Raw genomic sequence first — 22,990 nt, 5'->3', positions numbered from 1 at the left:
GCCTGATCAGACTGGGCCTGGCACAGCCTTCTGGCTTCCCAGACCCCAGTTGAACCGTCCAACCCATGCTAGCATGGAAAGCGGACGCTAAATGATGATGATGATGACTTCGCGACAGGCATCTTTTATCCAACCTTGTCTTGCTCTTCTGATGATATTTAAAGTAATATAGCAAACCAGGGCTGGAGATGAATATTCCCATCACGACTCCTTTCGTTCTTGTCTGCACTGCTAGAGATGGCAGTAGCTCGCCTCTGCTTGCAACACACGGTCACTGATTTTGCAACAAGCAAAAATGCTACTTCTAAAATCTTTGTAAGAGATTAACGCAGTAGTTGTACCAACAAGTAATATTCATAGCCACTTCAACATGGCTGTCAGTTTGAATGGACTGTACTGCGATTTTCTTAACCTCAAGAGGCTATCTCTTCTAGCTGGTATATATATATATATATATATATATATATATATATATATAGCATTATATACACACTTTTTTTTTACTCTTTTACATGTTTCAGTCATTTTGACTGTAGTCATGCTGGAGCACCACCTTTAGTCAAAGAAATTAACCCCAGGACTTATTCTTTGTAAGCCTAGTACTTATTCTATAAACTGCTAGATTTCAGGGACATGAACACACCAGCATTGGAGTTGTCAAGTGATGATGGGAGGACAAACACAGACACAAAGGCACACATGCTTAAATATATATACACACACACACATGACGGGTTTCTTTCAGTTTCCATGTAGCAAATCCACTCACAAGGCTTTGGTTGGCTCGAGGTTACAGTAGAAGACACTTGTGCAGAGGGACTGAACCCAGAACCATGTGGTTGGGAAGAAAGCTTCTTACCACACAGTCAAACTTGTGCCTGAGAAAGTCACACACACACACACACACACACACACATATACACATATATACACACACACATATATATATGTGTGCATACAGCAAATAACTCTGTCTACCCCTCACAATATAAACTCATATATCGCTCAATACTTTCAACTAAATAAAATATCTATTTCCATACTTTGGCTCCACTTTGCAGCTGTTGTTGTCATTGTTAATGATAACAAATGATGATGAATGAACAAAAGGAAAAAAAAAAAGCAGAATCGCATAACAGATGAACAAGTATTAACACATATATATGCATACATGAATATATTTGAATTAAGTATCTGGACGATGTTAAAGTTAAAAGGAGAAATTTAACACTGGAAAATTCCAGTGCACACAATACTGGGTGTCACTTTTGAAATTGCTATTTTACTTGCACGCAGCACTTTGTGAACTGAAAAGGCTTGTCAGGCTGTCCAATGGTCCCAGCAGTCAAAATGGTAAAGGTGTTACCCCAGAGCAGCGTTTCTCAACAAGGGTTCCCCAGAATCCTAGGGTTCTGCAAAAGGTTCCTAGGGGTTCCATGAGAAAGAGTGAGATAAGCTAATGCTAATTTCATGATTGTAATATTACTATACATGCACAACATGCACAACATGTTATTGGTTATTGTAATATAGACATCACCCTTTATGTTCTGAGTTCAAATTCTGCTGAGGTCGACTTTGCCTTTCATCCTTTCAGAGTCGATAAATTAAGTACCAGTTGCATACTGGGGTCAATCTAATCAACTGTCCCCTCCCCCAAAATTTCAGGCCTTGTGCCTAGAGGAGAAAAGAAAAGAAAAGAATATAGACATAAACCCTATCTAACCTATTATGTTATCCCAAAAATATAACAACCATGTATATATATATATATATATATATATATATATATATATATTATATATATATATATACATATGTGTGTGTATGTATGTATGTATGTATGTATATATGTATATATATATTTATGTATATATATATATATATATATATATATATATATATATATGATATTTACCACATGAACTACGATGAAACAGTATGAGAAAGATATTGTATATAATAATTTTTGTGCAGGGGTTCCTTGAGACATGTAATTTATTTTAAGGGTTACGCAAAGGTGGAAAGGCTGAGAAACACTGCCCTAGCGGGTGGTGAAGGAGATGTAGCAGAGAGTACAGATGGCACTTGTGACTAGCCATCTGTACTCTGATAGCAGTGAACAGAGATATAGTCTGGAGGCTGAGGATGCTGGAAGTCTTCACAGCCACAGGCTTGACCATAAACCTGTTAGAGAACGGTCAATACTTTGACAGTTTGCCCTTCTCAGCCCGATGAGCAGCAGAACCTGGGCTGGTAGCTGAACACACCAAGTTGCTACTGGAGAAAGTGTCGAAGCATGTAACATCCCAGATGTGTACTAATTAACTGGACAACATATGCAAACTGATGTACAAAGATCACTTAAGAAGAACAGGTCCTTTTAAACTCAATGGCTAACCTGAAATTTTTGTTAAAATAAAATATAAATATTAATGAAGGGAACAGGATCAACACTGAATGGCAATTTTTATATCCTACACAGCATGGATCTATTAATAGAACATTCAATATTGTGGTATTTACCTTGAGAATATTGCAGCAGCTGGATATCTGTCACTGAAGAAGTGCAGTATGCCGAAATAATGTGATCTGGCAATTCTGGTGCCCATGCTAAATGGTTTTCATCTGCTTTTAACATATGTTTGTGCTCTTAGCATTGTACGTTTATATGAGAGGATCTCTCAAAGTAAATACCACAGTCTACAGCATTGTAATAATACATCCACATAGAGTTGGATATAAAGATTGCTATTCCCTATTAATACTGCTTCCATCGCTACTTTTAATTTTTTAATAAGCCTGCTGTCTTTTTGTGACATCAGTGACTGAAATGTCACTGTTATCTTATATAGTGTTTATAGTGAGATTTGGCTGGATGCAGCATGTGGATACCTGTTACTGACGAAGCACAGTAAGCTGAAATCACATGATCTGGCATTTCTTGCAACAATGCCAGACAGTTCTTGTCTGCTAATGATATATGTCCATGCATGTGTATGAGAAGATCTTTCAAGGTAAAGACTTCAGCATTTGGCATTCTAATGATACATCCAGGTTAAATAGGATATAAATATTGCCATTTGTCACTGATATTGTGACTGTCATTTTGATTAGAAGCTGTAATTGCATTTGGAAAATTAAGAAAACAGGGTCAGAAAGTCTTAGTTTAAGAAATGTATTGTAGCTTGCTTAAAGAATTGCGATAAAGAATTAAAATAGCAAAAGAACGAAGAAGGTGATCTTTTTACAATGCAGACGGAAAAAGTTTAATAACATTTATATATTTTCCACCATCATTAATGAGGGATCTTTGTGCCTGGAATATACCTATTTCTTTACTACCCACAAGGGGCTAAACACAGGAATAACAAACAAGGACAGACAAACGGATTAAGTTGATTATATTGACCCCAGTGCATAACTGGTACTTATTTAATTGACCCCGAAAGGATGAAAGGCAAAGTCGGCCTCGGCGGAATTTGAACTCAGAATGTAGCGGCAAACGAAATACCGTTAAGCATTTCGCCCAGCGCGCTAATGATTCTGCCAGCTTTCCGCCTGGAATATACCTTCCTGTCACAGTATCAACCAGACAATCTGATGTTGTTACACATCACTGGTCACAATGCACTTTCTCGCATTGCTGTAGCTCAATCCATTCTGGGGTTTACCCATTTGCAGTTGAGTAGGCTCAAGCAACATGAAATGAAGTGTTTTGCTCAAGAACACAATGTACCACCATCTGGTCTAGGAACTGAAACCATGATTTTGTGACTGTGTGTGCAACACCCTAACCACTAGGCCATGCACCTGAAATATTATAATGGTTATAAGACTTCTTCCTTATTATATTATAAGAAGCTCTCCATTTTCACGATTTTGTTACTTTTTTGAATCAGTTTAGTTTTTGGCACAATGCTTTCCCTTTTGACACAACGTGAGCTTCAATCATGCAAATAGGTTGTTCCAAATCTTGTTTTATTGTAAAGTCCATTTACCTTATTTAAACTTTTTTTAGTATTTTAGCAATATAACTTTTTATCAAGGTCAAAGTGTGAATGGAATGAAACACCAGGAAAGTCACAGCTTTTTAGGAAATTTTATTAAAATAATGAAATTATTGTATACAGTGCTCAGGTGCAAAAGCTGACCATTAAGGTTTTCTAAATGCTCATAAAATTGACTGATGAAGTGAACAAAAGGTTAACCACTATGACTTTTCAAATGCACATTGAATTGATGGTGTCAGCATCAAACTGACCAATCAAGGTTCTTGACTGTGAATCAGTCAATGCTTGTATACATTGTGTTCATTATTACAGGAATCAGAGCTTTCGCAAGTGCCATTGTCTCCATCAGAAATAGGAAAAATATTGTTGCAAGAGACAGCAACAACCATCATTGTGTTTTAATGTCCACTTTTCAATGCTTGCAAGGGTCAAACAGAGTTTGTTGAGGCTGATTTTCTGCAACTAGGACACCATTCTTTCCACCAATTCTCATCTGTTTCCGAGGAAAAGTAACATTTTCCCATAGCCAGACATGTTTTTCAAGGAAGACTGAAAATGAAAACCATCACTTGTATGACAGTGTTATTCATGTTTTGATAAGTCTTGACTGAAGAAGATCTTGCATAACAGATGAAATTCACTTTTTAGCTACTGTGCAATTATCTGAAACATACGTATTAAATGCATTCAGAATATTATTACTTGGCTTGAATTCATGTCATATATATATACATTTCATCTTAATAAACTCTAATGCCCTTTCCTGCCCTCACTGCCCTGCCCACTGCATTACTGCTCCCCCCACTTTTGTAATTAAAACATGTTCATTCCATCTCGTTTTATGAATTTTGATACAAATTTTGTGTACACTAATGGATTTCCTCATGTATATCCAGTAAAAGGAGTATCCTGCTGTACGATGGCATATGATAGCCAATAACAGCATAGGCGCTTTGAAATACACGTTATGCATTATTAAATATATTATGTATGCATGTATGACTACACATACATGATATTAAATATATATGTATGTATGTATAATTATATGATATTAAATATATGTATGTATGTATAATTATACTCACCTGTGTGTGTGTTTGTGTGTGTGTGTGTGTGTGTTTGTGTATTTGGATGTATGTAAGTTCTTATTTTTTTTGTGCCACCAGGAAGTAGACCTTCACCAGCCTAAGTGGTATGATAATTCAATATAGTTAAGCTGTATGCATTTACGTTTAAAAGTTCATAAAAGTGCAGGTTTGAATAAGACAGTAATTCATTTAGAGGGGAAAAAAATGCAACAATTATTAATCAATAAAATACGAAGTTCGAAATAAATGTGTTGTGAAAGAAGTATTATACCTACATTCTTGAAATGATGTTCTTTTTGTGTTGTTGTGTGTGTGTAATGTTAGAAGAAAATGTTGCTGAAGCAAAAACAAATGAAATCAATGTGTGTGACCTGGAAAAACAGAGATATAGAAAAATGAGATATTATTTTAGCTAAAATGTGTCTTGCACTGAGAGTAATGAGTCCATTTGTTTTCTGGTTGAGTTCTGTTGGAAGAGAGAGAAACAAACTGATTGCTCCAGCTGTATTCCACTGAAAACAGAGAGAGAGAGAGAGAGAGAGAGAGAGAGAGAGAGAGAGAGAGAGAGAGAGAGAGAGAGAGAGAGAGAGAGAGAGAGAGAAGGAGAGGGAGGGGGTATTCTGCTTTATATGGCCAGTTCCCGGCTGATATGTACTGTTCTTCTGACCTTTGATTGGTTTAATAAAACTGTGAAAAATGGTAGTCAACCAAATCCTCATGAGGTAGGAAGTAGTACTGATTGTTCTGTGGAGTTTGCAGGATCCAATTTGGCAGGTAAAAGCTTGCTTTACTATTTCTCTTTAATTTGCGGCAGATCTCTCTCTAAAATTGGAATCAGGACTTATTGTTTCCAATCTGGACATTTTTGACAAAAATAATGGAATATAAAACTGGCTGATGACATCGGCAAAAGCTGACCACTAAGGTTTTCTAAATGCTCATAAAATTGACTGATGAAGTGAACAAAAGGTTAACCACAATGACTTTTCAAATGCACATTGAATTGATGGTGTCAGCATCAAACTGACCAATCAAGGTTCTTGACTATGAATCTGTCAAACCTATATAAACTTTTCCATCAAGGCAACGGGAAGAGAAGAGAAATGAACACAAACAAGCATTATGTTAGCTGCTATTTGGGTATCAGTTGTTCCAGCAACAAGACTTATCAATAATGAGATTCAGTGGCACAAATTATCCATGTTGTTACTAACTTAAAGCTAAAAACTAAAGCAGACGACACTCTGTCTGTTTCTTTCTCCTCCCCCTCCCATGTTCACATTCTCACAATTTATCTCAGATGAAATTAACTGCAACCTTTTATCAAGTGTAACCACAAAACTACACCATTTTATGGAAAGAACTTTCCTTATTTTTCCCTATAGTTCTCTATTGGACCATCATGTCCAATACGATATTTTTAACAATAAATACATCATGATAAATTAAAACTATGACTTCTTTCATCCACTTTCTGTTTATTTCATTATTAAAAGTTCAATACAACCCCAACATATTCGATAGCACAATCTTTCAGTCAGAGTTTAGTTGTTTCTCCCTTTTCACTGATACAAGACAGAAAAAAAAGCTTTTCCACAGTGCTTTTGATTGTGTAATTGCATATTCATGGTAAGCTGTAGCACTATTGTTCTTTTCTGAAATAAAGAATGCATCATAATTATGCTCATTGTAGTAGCCATCCTAACTTTCTTTTAATATAGAAGGCGTTCACCAAAAATCATAAAAATACCATAATCTTGCCTCTAAAAGTTAAACCATTTTGCATAAGACCTTGAATTTTGATATCAACAGCTTCATACATATATCTTAACATATGTGGGGCTTCATCCTAATAAAGGAAACCTTAGTCTTGGATTATTTTTGTCAGTTAGCTGTTGATATACTGTAAACAGAATTTTTGTCTATAGAAATCTAATATGAAGACTTAAATGAGCTGTGGAACCACTTTTTTTTTTCTTAAACACATCTAATCATGTAAATACAACAATGAGAACTGATTGATCTGTTCATGCTTACACATACTCAACAAGTGTTAGGAATCTTCTTTGAGATAGGGATTGCTGCAAAGACCATGCAAATTACATCCTGAAATGGTTTCCAGCAATTCTTGATCATTCTGTGGAAACTGTGCAGAAACAAACACATTGAAACATTTGCTATTTGAGATTTATCTTATTCCAAGATTATCAGCATCTGTGTGTGCATGTGGAAGACCTCTCACCTGGAATTCAATGTACTTTTCCAAGTACATTCTTCATAATGTCTTTTAGCAGCTCTCCCAGCATCAAACTGAATGGATGGAAGCACTCCGTTGGTTACGACGATGAGGGTTCCGGTTGATCCGATCAACGGAACAGCCTGCTCGTGAAATTAACGTGTAAGTGGCTGAGCACTCCACAGACACGTGTACCCTTAACGTAGTTCTCGGGGATATTCAGCATGACACAGAGAGGGACAAGGCTGGCCCTTTGAAATACAGGTACAACAGAAACAGGAAGTAAGAGTGAGAGAAAGTTGTGGTGAAAGAGTACAGCAGGGATCACCACCACCCCTGCTGGAGCCTCGTAGAGCTTTAGGTGTTTTCGCTCAATAAACACTCACAACGCCCGATCTGGGAATCGAAACCGCGATCCTACGACCGCGAGTCCGCTGCCCAAACCACTGGGCCATTGCGCCTCCACTTCAAACTGAATACTCTGATATCAAGTGTGACTGGTTCTATGCACCTCAAGTTCTGCAGCAATTCCAAACCAATTTGGATTAAATGTAAACATAAAGAACAGATCTGGCTTCCAATATCAGTGAACAAAGCTCATCAAGTTCTTACAATTAACTAAATTAGCATAGAATAATGGTTTCGTATTTTCTTATAATTAAGATCCAAACAGTTGATATATGAATGTGAAAGAGATAGTTGAATAACTGTAAGCCTACTTTTGGGCCACCCCTGTAAAACCAAGGCCCCTCAGTAAAAGTGTAGCATATCTGATATCCTCACTGTTTGAGAAACACAATAAGATGCCAGTGTTGCATGTCTGGCCCATTTAAGAGTACCCTTGATGCATTAGGTGATATGATATGCTTGAGAAGAACTGTTGCATCAAATAAAACCAAAATTATAGCTATGGCCAGTTCCACCTGACTGGCTCCTGTTCCAGTGGCATGTAAAATGCACCATCCGAATTTTTGGCTTCATGACTGGCACGAACTGATTAGATTTTGGGATCTATCTGGCATCGGACAAGATTCTGGATTATTTTTCCTGTTTTTTGTTTTTTACTTAATTTTTGAGAGTGGTTGGGTTCCTTTTTAGTATTCTTGTTTGTGAGAGCAGTTGAGTTTATTTCAGATATTCTCATTCTAAAAATCATCTCTGGCTAATCATTGAGAGGACGTTGGTGTTGCCTTGGTGGAGGTTTGTGCTCTCTGAGTGCTCTTGTTTTAATTAATATATTGTTACCTCCACCTTAGCGAAGGCGGAGGTATTGTTTTCAGTTGTATTTGTTTGTTAGTCCATTGACAAGACATTTCAAGAACTGTTAGATGGATTCAACCCCAGTACTTATTTTTTAAGCTCAGTACTTATTCTATTGGTCTCTTTTACCAATCTGCTAAGTCACAGGGATGTAAACACACCAACACCGATTGTCAAGTAGTGGTATGGGGATAAACACAAACACAAAGACACACACACTGATATATATATATAAATATATATATACGAGGGACATTCAATAAGTAATGCCCCTGACCCACTTCCCATAGCAGTAGAACAACAAAACTTGGCACAGTTATTAGCCTTTTTTTATATAGGAACCACCCAGAGTTACGCATTTCTCCCATCATTTGATGCAGCTCTGGAGACCGTTTTTGTAGAAGACCCCAGCTTGGTCCTTCAACCACGACGTGACTTCAGAAATCAAGGCTGCATCATCTGGGAAACACTTTCCTTTCAAAAACAACTTCATGGCTGGGAAGAGGTGAAAATCAGAGGGTGCAAGGTCAGGAGAGTAGGGGGGATGGGGGAGGAGTTCATAGCCGCATGCCTGTGCTTCTGATATGGCAACACGCGAGTTGTGGACTGGAGCGTTGTCCTGCAGGAGGAGGATGCCTTTGCTGATCTTACCCCGCCTCTTGATTTTGATAGCTTCTCTTAATTTCCGGCTCCTGTAATTGTGGTACCCTTTGCCAGGAAATCTGTCATCCCAACTCCGTCCTGGTCCCAGAAGACTGTGAGCATGACCTTGCCAGCGGAGGGCTGCACTCTTCTTTGGAGGAGGTGAATCATGGTGCTTCTACTGCATTGACTGGGCTTTGGTCTCTGGATCATAGTGATGGACCCAGGTTTTATCCTGTGTAATCAGTCTTTTGAAAAATTTTGACTCATCTTCTTGGCACATCTCCAAATTCATCCTCAAGCACTCAACACATTGTTGCTTCTGGAAAGGTGTGAGCAACCTGGGAATCCATCTTGCAGACATCTTTTGCATATGCAAATGGTCATGAATGATAGTTTTCACAGACCCGGTACTAATCTTGACCTCATGGGCTATTTGGCGAATAATTATGTGTCGATCTTCCAAAATGGCAGCCTCAATTTGATGGACAGATGGCTCATCAATGGCAGAAGGGGGGTGACCAGATCTGGGAGCTGTTTCCACAGAGTTTCGACCAAGTTTGAATTCATGATGCCAGCGTTTTATAAGGTCATATGATGGGGCATCATCACCATAAGTTACTTTCATTTCATCAAAAGTCTCCCGTGGTGTGTGCGTCCTTTCAAATGCAAAAACCGGATCACTGCTTGACACTCAACAGGCTCCATTTCACACTTGACTCAGTTCAAACACCTGAAAATCAGAAACCACAATTAATTCAGAGCTGTAATTTGCCACTTAATCTATAAAGATATAAATAATTGCACATGCAAAATTTCAGCTAGATCAAACAACTGCAAGTGGGTCAGGAGCATTACTTATTGAACGTCCCACGTATATATATATATATAAATTTATATAAATAAGGATAAAATTGTTAATTTAAAATAAAATAATGATTTTATCAAGTGGCCAGCATGGAAAAAATAACCTTCAAAGGTAATAATTATTAAAATTATAAATTAGGGTATCTACGAGATACCACCATGCTGAAAATAGCAGCCATGAACTGACTCTAAAACCACCGTAATTTTCCATATATCAACACGGAGAGTAAACGAAGAGACAAGATGAAACTAGTAAAAATTATTGGATAATTCTTGATACCGGATTTCTGACTTTGCATTTAGGAATGCTTTGCCTTATCAGTAGAATACACACAGAAAAGAAAGATAAATACATATATATATAAATAGTGGTTTTAGAGTCAGATCATGGCTGCTATTTTCAGCATGGTGGTATCTCGTTGATACCCTAATTTATAATTTTAATATAAATACACACACACACACACACACACACACACACACAAACACATATATCTTTTCTTTCCTTTTTCTTTTCTATTACTTTCAGTCATCTGACTGTGGCCATGTTGGAGCACCACCTTTAGTCAAAGACATTGATCCCATGACTTATTCTTTGTAAGCCTAGTACCTATTCTATTGGTCTCTTTTGCCGAGCTGCTAAGTTATGGGGATATAAACACACCAGCATCGGTTGTTGAGCAATGGTGGTGGTGGTGGGGGGGACAAACACAGAGACACAAGTACATACATACATGTATATATATATATGATGGGCTTCTTTCAGTTTCTGTCTACCAAATCGACTCACAAGGCATATATATATATATATATATGTATATGATGAGCTTCTTTCAGTTTCTGTTTACCAAATCCACTCACAGGGCTTTGGTCGGCCCAAGGTTATAGTAAAAGACACTTGCCCAAGGTGACATGAAGTGGAATTGAACCCACAACCATATGGTTGGGAAGTAAGCTTCTTACCACACAGCCATGCTTGCACCTATTACGATCAATTCCTTTCCACTTCATGTTCCTTTGTATCTCAGTGGTAGTCTTCCATGGGGTCTTTTCCCCTTGCTTAGTTAGGAATAAAAGAATATAGCCTTCATTACTTTACAGATGATGGGGAAGAGTTAATGATATATGTGGCCATATGAAGAAGAGTCAACAGCTATAGATATGAGGTCTTAACACTTTGCTTGATTTATGGTCTGTGATCAACCAAAAGCTATTCAAATTTGTTATTTCAGAATTAATTCTGTAAGCTGTTAATGGATTTAATGATATGAAGTGAAGTTGTGTTGTTGACAACAAACAAATTCAAGATATCATCATCATCATCATCGTTTAATGTCTACTTTCCCTGCTAGCATGGGTTGGATGAATTGACTGAAGGCTGGCGAACCAGATGGCTACACCAGGCACCAATCTTGATCTGGCAGAGTTTCTACAGCTGGATGCCCTTCCTAATGCCAACCACTCCGAGAGTGTAATGGGTGCTTTTACGTGCCACCGGCATGGGGCCAGTCAGGCGGTACTGGCAACGACCTCGCTCAAATGTTTTTACACGTGCCACTGGCACAAGTGCCAGTAAGGCGATGCTGGTAATGATCACGCTTGAATGGTGCTTTTTACGTGCCACCGGCACGAAGCCAGTTAGCCGCTCTGGCAACGATCACGCTCAGATGGTGCTCTTAGCACCCTACTAGCATGGGGCACAAGTGCTAGTTAGGCGACTCTGGTAACAATCACACTTGAATGGTGCCTTTTATGTGCCACTGGCACAGAGAGACAAAACCAATAAACAAAGGAATTGTTTAGAAATTAGATGAAATATGTAATGAGAGTAAATGATATTAGTCAATGACTTTTGTCATCAATTTTTCTAGCAAGTATGGGAGATAACTGCAGACATATTTCTTTCTTATTCTGACCTTGTCAGTAAAATATTTCTTTCATTGTTGTTTCAGGAGTATTGAAGAACTGTGGAAGCTATACTTTGTCAATGAGACCAAAATAAACCCAAATATTTCTGAAGCTATCTTCCATATTTACAGGAGAAATTAAAAAAACATTAGTTATTCACTAGTATAGATTTTCTTTACTACATATAATATATTTCCAGTTAGCTTTATAATGCTCTCTACATTATACAAGTTAATACTGTTTTAACAATTAAAAATGGATTTGAGAAAGAGATGTAGTGGATGGCCTTAAAATGAGGTCTATGAACTAATTAATTTCCTAGCTCGTTAGAAGGAACTAGCAAGCTCACGAGTTACTGTTATCATAAAATAATTTATTATAATATTACAAGGTCACAGAAAAGCGTCGAGATAGAGGCAAAAATGGATATTTTCAATAATCTTATTTAACTGGTATCTTGTTGGTTAGAATAATGAGTGTTCCAGCTGATACGATCAATGGAACAGCCAGCCTGGTGGCAAGCTGGCAGAAACGTTAGCATGCCAGGCGAAATGCTTAGCGGTATTTCGTCTGCCATTACATTCTGGGTTCAAATTCTGCTGAGGTCGACTTTGCCTTTCATCCTTTCGGGGTTGATAAATTGAGTACCAGTTGCACACTGGGGTCAATGTAATCGACTTAATCCCTTTGTTCTTGTTTGTTCTCTCTATATTTAGCCCCTTGTGGGCAATAAATAAATAAGAATGTGACATGGTTGGCCCTTTGAAATAGAGGTGCTAATCAGTTTTGCCAGCTGAGTGGACTGGAGCAATGTGAAATAAAGTTTCTTGTTGAAAGACACAACACACAGCTGGAAATTGAACTCACTACCTTATGATTGTGATCCAGCTACCTTAACCACTAAGCCATGTGTCTTTACTAATTTTATTTAACCCTTTTGAGACATAGAGTGTTTTGGTATGTGTAGCCAAAAGGACCAAATTTTTTTTTTTCTGTCGAGATTGAAATTGAAAGGTGAACGTAGAAAACAAAGGATTAAGTGCCTAAAACTACTTTATTAGTATGTAAAACTATATATACTCAGTGGTGGACTGGGTGTAAATATATTGGTAGTCAGGAGACTAAGGGGGCCCACCCTCAACTACAAAGCTATCATTTAATTTTATTTTTTGTTAAAATTATTCTTTTCAACTGTCTTCAAACACAGCCATGCTGAAATAATTAATGCATTCTTCCAGGAGTGAATAAAAAATCCTCAAACTTGAGGGGATGGGCCCCTTAGATACTAACATGGGCCTCCATATATGGATTCTAATGGCGCAGGGGCCCACTTGCCATCGGGTAAGCTGGCAATCTGGCTGGTCCACCACTGTATATATTATATAGTTTTATATTTTAGCGACTGAATGGTGGTGGGGGTCCTGGAAGGGGTCCCAGGGAGTAGCGCCCCTGCCTTCCTGAACTAGTTTTCCACCACATTTCTTAAAAATCATGGTAGAGGCCTTGGTCTCCAAACCACTCATATCTAGAAACTGGGGTTGAGGGTAAGCAAGGGCATGCTCCCTATAGAACATCCAGCTCGAAAATGCCTCATGATAGCAAAGGAGAAAGGGCACCAGTCAGCCGAAAGGTTGGGGTGAGCTGCACCTGCCTACCTCGGTTGCTATGGCATTGAGATAGTTCCAGCCTGTTAACGGGGACAAAACACAGAGTTAAAACACTGGATGATGATGATGATGAAAGACAATCTCTGTTAGGCTATTACACTTCAAAAAGTTTAAGGCGGCGAGCTGGCAGAAACGTTAGCACGCTGGACGAAAAGCTTAGCGGTATTTCGCCTGCGTTACGTTCTGAGTTCAAATTCCGCCGAGGTCGACTTTGCCTTTCATCCTTTCAGGGTCGATAAATTAAGTACCAGTTACGCACTGGGGTCGATCTAATCGACTTAATCCGTTTGTCTGTCCTTGTTTGTCTCCTCTGTGTGTAGCCCCTTGTGGGCAGTAAAGAAATAATTATCTTTCAAAACGTTTGTTTCATTGGACCGATGGATTCCCCTCAAAGTCCTTTCAGCTTGAATCACTTGGACCAATCAATAGGCCTGAGTGTCGCTCGAGAGTTAACTACAGAAATGAAAACCATTTTCAACATAGTTTTCATCATTTGTGGTGCAAAGTTCAATGTCCTTTGTGAAATTCACACACACCAGTGCAGTAATTCCATATTTCGGTCAATTTGAGCATTCATTCATCCAGAATTTATGGTCATTCTGTTTTATCAGGTCTGTGAGGGTGTCACAGTAATTAATCTCTTTGATTAATGACCAAATTGACATCCTGCCAGTCGGCTTTGACACTGCATTTTATCCCACTGCTGGTCAGCAGAAAATATTTAGTATATTCGATTCACTAGACTACAGCTGACCCCAACACATCATCTGTGCATGTGTGTGTGTGTGTGTGTGCATGTGTGTTTGTATGTGCATGTGCATGCATGATGTGTGTGTATGTGTGTGTATATGTGTGTGTGTTGGTAAAAATTATATTATGCGACAGAAATTTATCCAGGGTCAAAGGGTCTGAGAGTGCTGGCAGTAGAAATGTAATCTTATTAATTTGGTCAGAGTAAGGTGGCAAGCTGCCAAGCGCCATTAGCATGCTGGGTAAAATTCATAACATCATTTTGTCCATCTTTTTGTCCTGCGCTGAACATCCATTGACATTCACTTTGCCTTTCATCCTTTCAGAGTTGATAAAGTAAGTACCAGTTAAATACTGGGGCTGATGTAATCAACTTTCCCTTCCCCTCAAAAGCTGGTGTCTCTCTGCCAGAATTTGCAACCACAGAAAAGACAGATTGGGAAAGTCCTGAAAGCTTCTACATTTGTTGGTAATTAAGGGGTTTTCTTTGTTCATGTGAAGAGTGAAACTGTCTGGAAATATGTTTGAGAAGTGTGAAGCTACATGGTAATGGGACATAGATATTGAAAGTAGGGGTTCTGTGGAATGGGGGGAGGGGGTGGAGAGAATGTGGAATGTATGGTTTTTAATCTTTTTAGTCCTGAGAAAAGGTGGTGCCCCCATGACCTTTTCAATGACCTTTTCCAAGATTGGTAAGCAGGAAAGAGGGAGGGAGGGAGGGAGGGAAGAAGTTATCCCCAATCTGAAGACCTGGCTTGAATGCTTACAACAAAGTGGGCTTTGCTAAAGGCACTCTTGGCACCAGATCCTCCTCCTCCTCATCATCATCATCATCATCACCATCAGTAGCAGCTGCAGCAGCAGCAGCAGGCACAGTGGCAGGCACAGCGGCAGCAGTATTTAAAGTCTGTATTCCATGCTGGCATGGATTGGATGATTCAACAGGAACCAACTAGTTTAAGGACTGTGTTGGGCCCCAAGGTCTGTTTTGCTTAGATGCCCTTCCTAATGCCAACCACTTAACAGAACGTACTGGGTGCTTTTTTTCTGTGGCACCAACACCAATGAGGTTGCCATGTAACTTGCAAGACAAAACCCCTTGATGGAGTGTGGCAGCAAAATTGGGAGCGGCAATGTGCCAGGTGTTAAGAGGCGAAGAGATGATAAGGGGACAGGAACATTTGTCTCTCTGTAGAGGAGATACGTGAATCCCTCAGCAAGGAAAGGATGGTGCAAATGAGGTTTCAGTGTGTATTCTCAGGGTACTGGAAGGTGGATAGAGTGAGAATAGGGGCTTGGTGGGTTGGAAGGTTTGTGAGAATGTGAAAAGAGAGGGACAAACAATAGAGATGAGGATAGAAGTGAATGTGGGGAACTTGGATGGAGGCATGGACAATGGTGAATATCTTTCCAAAAATTATGATTTTGAGATAAAAATGGTTAACGAGTGCTGGGTGAAAGGGTACTGTGTGTTTGAGGTGAGATCTCTTGGAATACTGAATGCTAAACAAACGAAATGGTAGATTATTGATATGGAAATATGAAATGTTGAAAACCTGTCCAATCTAGGCTAATACGAACAAAAGCCGCTATTGAAATAGTGAAGAGGGAGATGATGATGATGATGATGATGATGGTGATGATGATGATGATGTTGTTGATGATGATGATAATGATGATGATGATGATGAGGAGGAGGAGGAGGGTCATGATTATTATGATGATAATGTTGTAGTTGTTATTGTTGTTGTTGGCAGTGGTGATGATGGTGGCAACTACCATGTTGGTAGTGATGCTGGTGGTAGTGGTGGGAGTGATATTTGAAAAAAAAAACAAAAACAAAAGAAAAAAAAGAAAACAAACAAAGAAAAGAGTTGATCTGACCTAAAAATAAATATAAAAAGAAATGTAAATTAAAACATCAACTTGTTATCTCTATTTTGCCTGAGTGAGGAAAAACAGGTTACACTCCTTAATTCACAGTTGAGCAGTATTCAGTGACAGGAAGGGCAATCAACCGCGAAAACAATTGTGCCAACAAAAGAACCATCTTAACCATACATGCATGAAATAAAAATAAAAAAAATAGATGCAAAAAAAAAACTATTTCTGTTTTTAAATATGCAATTTTTGCATTTCCCTTAGATTTTTCCAGCATGTAGATTTGATTTTCTATTTTCTGTGTGTTACAATTTTCCGTATATTAATACTGCCAAAAATACTATCAAATACAAGATTTGGAGAGAAATTACGTATTTTGTTGCTGAGCTGGAAAACAACCAATTTATTTACAAAAGAAAGCAGTGATTTTTTTTTGTTTGTTTTGTTTCGAAGTTATTTTATTTTATTTATTTTATATAATTTATTTTATTTATTTTTATGTTTCATTTCATTTTATTGTTATTGAATTTTTAAAAAAAATAGTTATAAATGTTACTATCTGGTGCTTAAAAATCTCTAACAGTGCACTGATGCTCCGTAAGAAATATCTATATTTATATTTTATAATCCATATATTAGGCAATTAAACATTTAATTAACTTATAATGGAGTTAAGATCATTTCAGAACAAAAAATTCCTGGTGATTCAGAATTCTATAGGGAAGGGCTGACAACTGTGTAGGATTAAGGACAATAGGGAAGCCACTGGTCAGTTGGTCATTTGATTATATTAGAGACCAAAATAAAGGAAATCATTGTAACCCAAGGGGTGGATCATTTCGGTTTGACCGGCAGTTTTTTAAAATAATTTCCACATAACTAAACACTTTTAAACTTCGTATACTGGTAGAATGTGTTTATAAAACATCTTTTTCTCTTGGCTTTATTGAGAAAATTCTATAATTTGTAAGATATTTGTTGTTTCTTTTCTTCAATTTCTGCAATTTCAACCAATCAATGACGTCTATTGAGGTGAAAATATTCTATGCCATATGAATGTGTCGCCCAGTCCAGGAATCGAAACTATAACCTTATGATCAGTATCACCCGGCGTTGCTCGGATTTGTTTTGACCCTTTAGAATTGGAATTTTTGAAAAGTAAAAATTTTGCATTATGTAGCTTGTTATTCTCCTTAAGCGAACATTTTTCTGGTTGAAATACACTGAAAAATGGCGACACAGCAGTAAAAAAATCATAAAAAATAGGGATTTCATAGAAAAAAGTACCTTTTTTTATGTAAATAATTTTTGGTGTTAACATGGTCCGATTTGAATTTTTTCTTCTACAGAAGGAAGAGTAAGCCTTCTATCATACTCTCAATTTTGGTCAACTTGTGCTGCAGGGTCTCGGAGGAGATAGTGTTAGTTGAAGGCTACCAAACCTGCCACACACAGACAACTTCAGCTTTATATATAGAGAGATTTTAGCAAGTTTAAAATGGCTTCTTTGTGCCAATTACCAATTCTGTGCTGCTCTACTTCCCTTGATACCCTAGGCACATGCTTATTTTACTTAATGGTTAATCCAGCACTGACTCAGAGTCAAAAACAGGGTAGAAAAGTTGTAGATGGTCTCTGATCCAAAGGGAGAAAAGGGCTTAAACAGCATAGGTCCTGGTGCATAACTTTGCTAGGGGTCCTATAAATATTAAAACATCCCTGGGTTCACTGGCCAAAGAGTTAGAGTGTCAAAGGAGGTGTCTTGTGTATTTATTCCAGATGTTCATATTCTGAGTTCTTGGTTCATAGCCTAAATCTACCCCTCAGTTTAACACTGCTGTTTGGTCCTTGAATATCTTTAGCAAAGTTTAACTCCTTTGTAAGCATTTGTGTCATATTTCCAGTTTAAGAACAATTTCCTCCTTTTTCTCCCACCAGTTACAGAGGTCTTGAAAAGAAAAAAAGCAATATTGGTACTGCCCTTTCCTCCATGATTAAATAACAAAAAAAATTCCTACACTCCATTTCCCTCTTGTAATCAATCCTACACTACATTCCTTTGTCATATATATTTCCCTTATTCTATGCTATACATCCTTTCCATGTGTACCCACACTTCCATGTATACTCACATGGGTGAAATTCTTAGCGGTATTTTGTCTGCCGCTGCATTCTGAAGTTCAAATTCCGCCGAGGTCGACTTTGCCTTTCATCCTTTCAGGGTCGATAAATTAAGTAACAGTTGCGTACAGGGGTCGATCTAATCGACTGGTCTCCTCCGCTAAAATTTCGGGCCTTGTGCCTAGAGTAGAAAAGGATATATCCCCACATAACATTCCTGTCCCTTGTATTGCCACATTCATTGCCCTCCCACATTTCCCACACTAAACATCCCTCTTATGTATTACCATCCTACACATTCCCCCTCCCCCTTTCCACATATTCCCACACTACTCTCCTTCCCCATGTATTCCTACACTACACTCCTTTTCCATGTATTCCCACATTCTCATTCCCTTCCCATATATTCCCACACTACTCATTTTCCTTCCACATGTTTCCCACACTTCCCTTTCCTTCCCATGTATTCCCACACTACGTTCCTGTCCCTTCCCATGTGTTCCCATATTACCCTCCCCTCCCACGTATCCCCACACAACACTCCTTTCCAATGTATTCCCCACATTGCGCTGCCCTCCCATTTAATCCCATACCACACTTCTCTTTCATGTAAACCTATTTCTTTACTACCCACAAGGGGCTAAACACAGAGGGGGTAAACAAGGACAGACAAATGGATTAAGTCGATTATATCGACCCCAGTGCGTAACTGGTACTTATTTAAACGATCCTGAAAGGATGAAAGGCAAAGTCCACCTTGGCGGAATTTGAACTCAGAACGTAACGGCAGACGAAATACCTATTTCTTTACTACCCACAAGGGGCTAAACACAGAGAGGACAAACAAGGACAGAGAAACGGATTAAGTCGATTATATCGATTCCAGTGCGTAACTGGTACTTATTTAAACGACCCCGAAAGGATGAATGGCAAAGTCGACTTCGGCGGAATTTGAACTCAGAACGTAGCAGCAGACGAAATACCACTAAGCATTTCGCCCGGTGTGCTAACGTTTCTGCCAAACCTATACTTGAGTGTGTGCCGCCTGGGGCAGCCCTTGAGATTGCACCCTTCCATGACCCCCACACCTATATAGGCTTATTCAGCAGACCCAAAAAGGTTCTGTTCCCATATAAGCATTGCCTGAGCCAAACTACCCCTCTTTCCCACCACCCTAATGATGCTATACTATCCTTCCTTCCTATGTATTATCACACTATACCACCTCTAAAAGAATTTCCTCCCATCTATTCCTACTATCTTCCCTCATGTGCTCTCCCATACTACGCTTCCCACTTGTACTATCCCTGTGCAACAACCCCCATGTATTCTTATTTTACACTCTCCCTGTGTGTTCCCATACTATACTGACCCATAATTCTTCAAGATTTCCATCTAATTGCATCAATTTATAAATGATACATAATAGACAGAAAGATAGATAGATGGATAGATTGATAGATAGACAAATAGACAGAAAGATAGATAGATGGATAGATTGATAGATAGACAAATAGATAGATAGATAGATAGATAGATATAGATAGATAGATAGATAGATAGATAGATAGATAGATAGATAGATACACATACATGGGAAAGAAAGATATTTGAGAGAGAGAGAGAGAGAGAGAGAGAATATTATGTGATGGAGACAATGGGAAGAAGTGAAAGAGAAAAGCATAAAAGAATGAAAGAGAGAGAAGGAAACTGAAAAAGAAGAAAGGAAAGGAAGAAGAGAAAGAGTATGGATGTGTTTCTTCATAGCAGACAACTGTAGAACATCTCTCTGTCTTTCTCTTCCATATCCTTCACCATTCTGTCTCCTTCTATCTCCTTCTCTATTACCTTTCTGCCTTTCTCTTTCTTTTCTCTTTGTCTATCTGTCTGCCTCTCTCTCCCCCACCCCCAAAGTCTCTCTCCTTCAGTAGCAGACGACCGATAACTGACCCTTCTCCCCCCCTCTCTCCCTGCAATCAGCAGACGACTGTAAATCGTTCACTTTCTTTCTGCCCTTCTCTCTCTATTCATCTATCTATCTATCTATCTCTCTTTGCAGTAGACTACTGCTTATAGTATATTTTCTTCCCCTTTTCTTCATTTTTGTCTCTCTTAATATTTCCTTCCTTTTTTATACTACCACTCTCTATTTTTCCTAGGTTTTTCCTTGAATCTCTCCTTGAATCTTTCTTTTTTTTCATTCCTCCCCCTCACACACTTTATCTCTCTCCACAAAAAAGGATCTTTCCTATTTTCTCTTTGTCTTTCTTCTCACCCACTCTTCTTTTGTTTCTCTTTCTCTTTCTCCCCCTCTCTCTCTAACCATTCTCTCTTTCTCTCCTTACTCTCTGCATCGAATGATCCACTGTGTCTATTCCTTTCACCTTTACTTCCTTCACTCCCTCTTTTTCTTTTGTCTCTCTCTATATTATCATACAACACAATCCTTCTTTCTCTCTTTTTCTTTGTCTCTCCCCCTCTCAGCATCTCTCTTTCTCCTCTTTGTCCCTCTTTCTTCCTCTCGGTGCCTTTCTTTCTCTCTCCTCTCGATATCTATTTTTTCTCTTACCCTGTCTCCCGGTATCCCTGTTTCTCTCTCTCTTCTCGGTATTTCCCTCGGTGTCTTTCTCTCTCTCCTCTCGACATCTCTCTTTCTCTCGACATCTCTCTTTCTCTCGACATCTCTCTTTCTCTCTCTCCTTCTCTGTCTCAGTATCCCTCATTTTTCTCTATTTCTTTCTCTCCCTCACTCTATTTCTACCACTATTTCTCTCTCACCCCTCTGTATCTATCACTTTCACTCTCATATCTACTTTTGCCCTTTTCTCTCTCTCTCTCCCCCGTCCTCCCTATCTTTCTCTAATACACATTTCTCTCTCTCCCTCCTACACAACACACTCTCTCTCTCTGTCTCTCACTACCTCAGTCTTTCGTTTTTCTCTCTCCCCACCAACACCTCTTTCTCCCCACGTTTGTCTGTAGCCAGAGCGCGATCTGTTGTCGTCACAGACGAAGCGCAGATCTTTTGGCGGAGCTGTGGCGGGAGACGCGTACCTTTTCAGTACAGGCAAGGAAACCACTATCATCACCACCACCACCACCACCACTACCACCGTAACAACAACAACAACTACAACAGCAGCAGCAAACTAACAAGTACTACTACCGCAACAGCAACTACTACTACTACTACTACTGAACTCTCAACCTCACCACTTTTACTACTCCACGCTTATTATACTATACTATACTACGTCAGCATCATACCACCCTGACCGACGTTACCACACACTCCAAAAACCTCAACAACAATAATAACAGTACCACCACCACCACGCAATCACCACTGCCGTACTACAACCAACACCAGCACACCACCACCACCACCACCACTACCATCACCACCACTATCGATTCCCTTAATCTCCTGTCCCTACTTCCGCACCACTCATAAATACCCTAATCCATTCAACACAAACCTTAAACTACGTCACATTGCAATACTCAACACCACTCCATAACCACTCGGACAATAACACCAACAACACTAATAATAATAATAATTACAACTATTATTATTATTATCCTTCTTGCACATTGAACTACTGTACTCCTCGTTGGTTATATCATCTTTTTTTTTAATCTTTATATCTTGTCATCATTGTTTCCTCTCAATTCCACATTCGACATTCACCACACAGACGTAACAGTGTCACCTTAAGCCAGGGAGGACCTCCAAAAAAGCGCTTGACACCACGGAACGTGTCACCTTTCTCCGTACACTTTCGCTCTAAACTGTTGCCAAATAAACACGCACAAAACCCATATACCTCTAAGTACATATATATATATATATATATATATATATATATATATATATATATATATATATGTATATATATATATGTAGATATAAACACACGCACGCATGTATGCATGCTTTGTGAGTATTTCGATATTCGGCAACTTGGATTGACAGCATTATCAATATTTGAAAAAAAAAAAGAAGAATTCCTTGGCAAGAAGGAATCCCTCTTCGACTCGAAGAATATATATTTAAATCATCACCATCATCAGCATCATTATCATAACAGTACCGTTATCGTCGTCATCGTCGTCGTCGTCGTCGTTGTCATTAAAGATAAATTGGGGAAAAAAAAAAGTAATTCCCGTGAACGTTATCAAAGTTAATAAGGATCTCCTAAAGAAGACACAGGAGAAATAGCCACAGAACGGGGGGACACACACACACACACACATGTAGGCACGCAAATATATTTAACAACAACAAAAAATCAAAACAGAAACTGCAACAAGTGGGTACTGGATTTAATAAAAGTATTCACCATGGAGTGTGGATGTTAGTATATACACCTTTTGATTAAATTTAGGAATAAATAAAGTCTTTGAGCATCTCCTCTCTCTCTTTCTCACTTTCTCTCTCTCTCTCTCTCGTTTTTTGTTTCTCTTTCTCTCTCTCTCTCCGTCTCTCCTTCCTCTCTCTCTCTCTCTATCAGTCTATTCTCATAGACAAACTGTGTAGAAAAACCAGTG

Source organism: Octopus sinensis, linkage group LG13 (assembly GCF_006345805.1).
Source record: "Octopus sinensis linkage group LG13, ASM634580v1, whole genome shotgun sequence".
In the NCBI taxonomy this organism is placed as follows: Eukaryota; Metazoa; Mollusca; class Cephalopoda; order Octopoda; family Octopodidae; genus Octopus; species Octopus sinensis.
The sequence above is the reverse complement of the archived record's forward strand: the minus strand, read 5'-3'. Positions refer to the sequence as shown.